Consider the following 3,544-nt stretch of genomic DNA (forward strand, 5'->3'; position numbering starts at 1 on the left):
ACATGTCCAAACCACTGTCCCTCCTCTGGACATGTCCAAACCACTGTCCCTCCTCTGGACATGACCAAACCACTGTTCTTCCTCTGGACATGTCCAAAAAACTGTTCTTCCTCTGGACATGTCCAAACCATGTCAGTCTGTCCTCTCCAACTTCATCTCCCAGTTCAACCTGTGCTGTACCTCTGATGATCTCATTCCTGATCTTCTCCATCCTTGTCTCTCCTAAGGAGAACCTCAACATCTTCATTTCTGCCACTTCCAGTTCTGTCTCCTGTCTTTTTGTCCATACCACTGTTTCCTAACCATTCAACACAGCTGTTCTCTCCACTGTCTTGTTGCTTAGTTGAACTCGCAGTGGATACTCATCCTGACACAACCTTCACTGTGTACCCAGTGTTGGGACGTAGCGTGTGCTCCCTCTGAGCTGGTATGAGTGAGCGGCTCTATTTGGCAAATATGGAACAATTAGGTGTTTAATGTAAATTGGAGCCTGGTTGTTAAAATCTTTGTATGTTAGAAGTAGGATTTTAAAATCTGTTCTGAATTTGACAGTGAGCCAATGGATAAAACCTGAGAATACTTCTAGCAACATAAAGCCCAAGTCTTTTAAAGCATTTTGCACAACTATAAGGAACAATCCATAAAGACCTAGAAATTATAATTATGTAATTCAGTTTTTCTGCATCCTTTTGGGGCAAACTGTTTCTCAAGCGTAGGTGGAAGAACGAGGTCATAGAAATATTTTAATGTGTGTTTTAAATGATATATCCTGATCATGAAGACCAAGGAACTCTCCACTGGTCAGAGACAAAGTTGCAGAAAAATACAGATCAGGGTTGGCACATAAAAATATCCCACAACCTTGAACACACCGTGGAGCTTCATTATATTAATTCTAATGTCATCTTTCTATCAAAAACTCCTGAATTAGGTAAGGAGGGCATTATTTAGAGGTCAAAGGTATCCCTGATGAAGGATCTGTAGAGAGTTCATACGGCCACTATGAGCTACACAGAGCTGAGCGTTATGGGAGAGAGACTGGAAAAGACGTTGATTAAAAAAATATAATGCAAGAGTTTTTTCTCCTCCAAACATCTGAAAGAAGGTTCTGCAGTCAGACCAAACTCAAAGTTTGAATCCATCAAGAACAGGTCAACTTTATTTATAATTTATTTATCGTTTGTGTTTTGTATTCTGTAAAGCACTTTGTGGTTTCTGACCTGTAAAAGGTGCTAGATAAATAAAATGTACTTACTATAAAACAAATTGAAAACAGCAGCTGTTACCAAAGTGCTTGACAATAAAATCAATCGCAGTAATTTCATGGATAAAATAAAATAAAATAATGGTAGAACTGAAAATTAACTAAAAGCATCAAAAGAAAAACATAGAAACGCAGAGCCATAAAATGCTAAATCGAGTCACACTGTGTAAAAACCCGTAGAAAACAGACGTGTTTATAACAGAGGTTTAAAAATGGGACGTGAAGTGGCGTGTCTAAAGTTGGGCGGCAGGTTGTTCCAAAGTTTGGAGTCCACGACTGAAAAAGTCCGATCACCTCTGAGCTTCAACTTTGTTTCTGCCTTAACTGGAAGAAGCTTTTTTGCAGAACAGAGTTCATTTGTTTATTGAACTTAAAGTCGGAGTCTAAAAAACCATCAGGAGATTTGTAACAAACTGCTTCAAATATGGCTGAAGAGAGTCAAGGTTTACAGGAACAGACACCGCAGCAGAGCTAGGGCTAAACACAATAACTTCAGTTTTCTGATCATTAAAACTTAAAACGTGTGAAGCCGTCCATGCCTTGACGTCATCAAGACATTTTAACAGAGGGTGAATGGAGCAAGAGCTATTAGGTTTTAGGTGCAGATAAATCTGACAATCATCAACATAACAGTGAAATGAAAGACCATGTTTCCTCAGGATAGACTCCAAAGGGTAGTGAAAACAAAAGGTGTCCGAAAACTCAGCCCTGTGGGACCCCGCAGGAAAGAGGCGCTGTCGCAGGTACACTATTTCCACCCTTAACACAGAAACTCCTGTCACTTAGGTAAGAATGGAACCACTCTAACGCTGCACCTGTAATCCCAACCCAGTGTTCTGACCTCGATATAAGGACACTGTGGTCGTCATGTCAGCGTCATGTCAGCGTCATGTCAGCGTCACAGTCAGCGGTAAGGTCCAGGAGAATAAATATCACAAACCGACCAGAGTCATTTTTTAACAGAATGTCACTACAAACCCTAAGTAAAGCTGTTCCGGTGCCGTGCCATTTGTAATTTGTAACGTAACACCACTTCTAATACAAATCTGCCGCCTCTCATCCTGCTGAGAACATCAAGGCATGGTGGTGGCAGCATCATGCTATGGGGATGTTTTCCACCATCAACCCTCGTCCGGTTTAAGGCAACAACTTCAATGTTTTAGGGTAGTCCAGTCAAAGTCCAGCTGAGGATCTCTGGTTTAAAGATTGTTGGACACATCGGACACAGTCCACGAGCGAGCTGCAGCAGTTTGTGAAGAACGAGGTGGTTGGAGCGAAATTATGGAGACAGACCTGAAGATGCTGCTGGAGCTGAGTTCATCTTGAGTTTTCTTGGTCCAACCTCTCTGGAGATTTGCTCTGCTGTCATTGTCTTTTAATTTAATAAAGATGTTTTTATTGAGATGGTTAAATGTTTTTTTTATAACCCAAACTTGAACTTCTTCTCTGCTCTGCGTGGAGACTTCACCAACGTCTCAGCTGGAACATGGGCTGATGCCACCAAAGGGTGGCGTCAGAGTAAATGGAATGAAGAAGGAGCCTCTGACGGGACAACTTGGTTCTGCCGCACGCGCTCATCCACAAACCCAGACAACAGTCCGCTTTGATCCTGCTCCGTCCTGTCAAACCTTGTTTGTTTGTTTGTTGTTGTTGTTGTTGTTGTTGACTCTGTCATTTCTCTGTCGTAAACATGTTTCCTCTCGGAAAAAAGAAGAAAAAGTCCGTTTTTAACACGTTGAGAATTAAACTGACAAGAAAAAGTGCAGTAATCTCATGTTTTTGAGTTTTTCTCCTTTAACTCGAACAGAAACAATAAATGTGACTTTTTACGTCATTGGTTTAAAAAAAACAAAAAACTTTTGTGCGTCCAAGAAGAGGAGAAATTCTCCATGTTTTTTTTATAATCCAAACTTGACTTTTCTTTATTCATTTGTATTTTAATTCTTTTACTTTTGAGTTTTGGGTGACTTTAAAGAAAATGCAACAATTCTCGACAGCTTTTTTTTTATTTTTTATTTTTTACGAGCAACCTTTTAATAGTTTAATTTTAATTGAGTCCTGGTGAGTGACATTCACGAACACAAAGGAAAACATTAGAGAACAAGTTGAATTCTGACGCGCACGAGGAGAAAGTTTCGAAACGAACTTGTTTTTTTGTACTTTTGAACATTTTCCTGAAAGAAAAGCGACAGATGACACAAAAGACGAGTGTCGGAGTGAGAGAGAGGGTGTGAGAGGAGAGGGGAGGGAGGGAGAGGAGGGGTTATCCTGCCTCTGCCT

The sequence above is a fragment of the Nematolebias whitei genome, chromosome 10 (assembly GCF_014905685.2).
Source record: "Nematolebias whitei isolate Nwh7 chromosome 10, NemWhi1, whole genome shotgun sequence".
Classification (NCBI taxonomy): domain Eukaryota; kingdom Metazoa; phylum Chordata; class Actinopteri; order Cyprinodontiformes; family Rivulidae; genus Nematolebias; species Nematolebias whitei.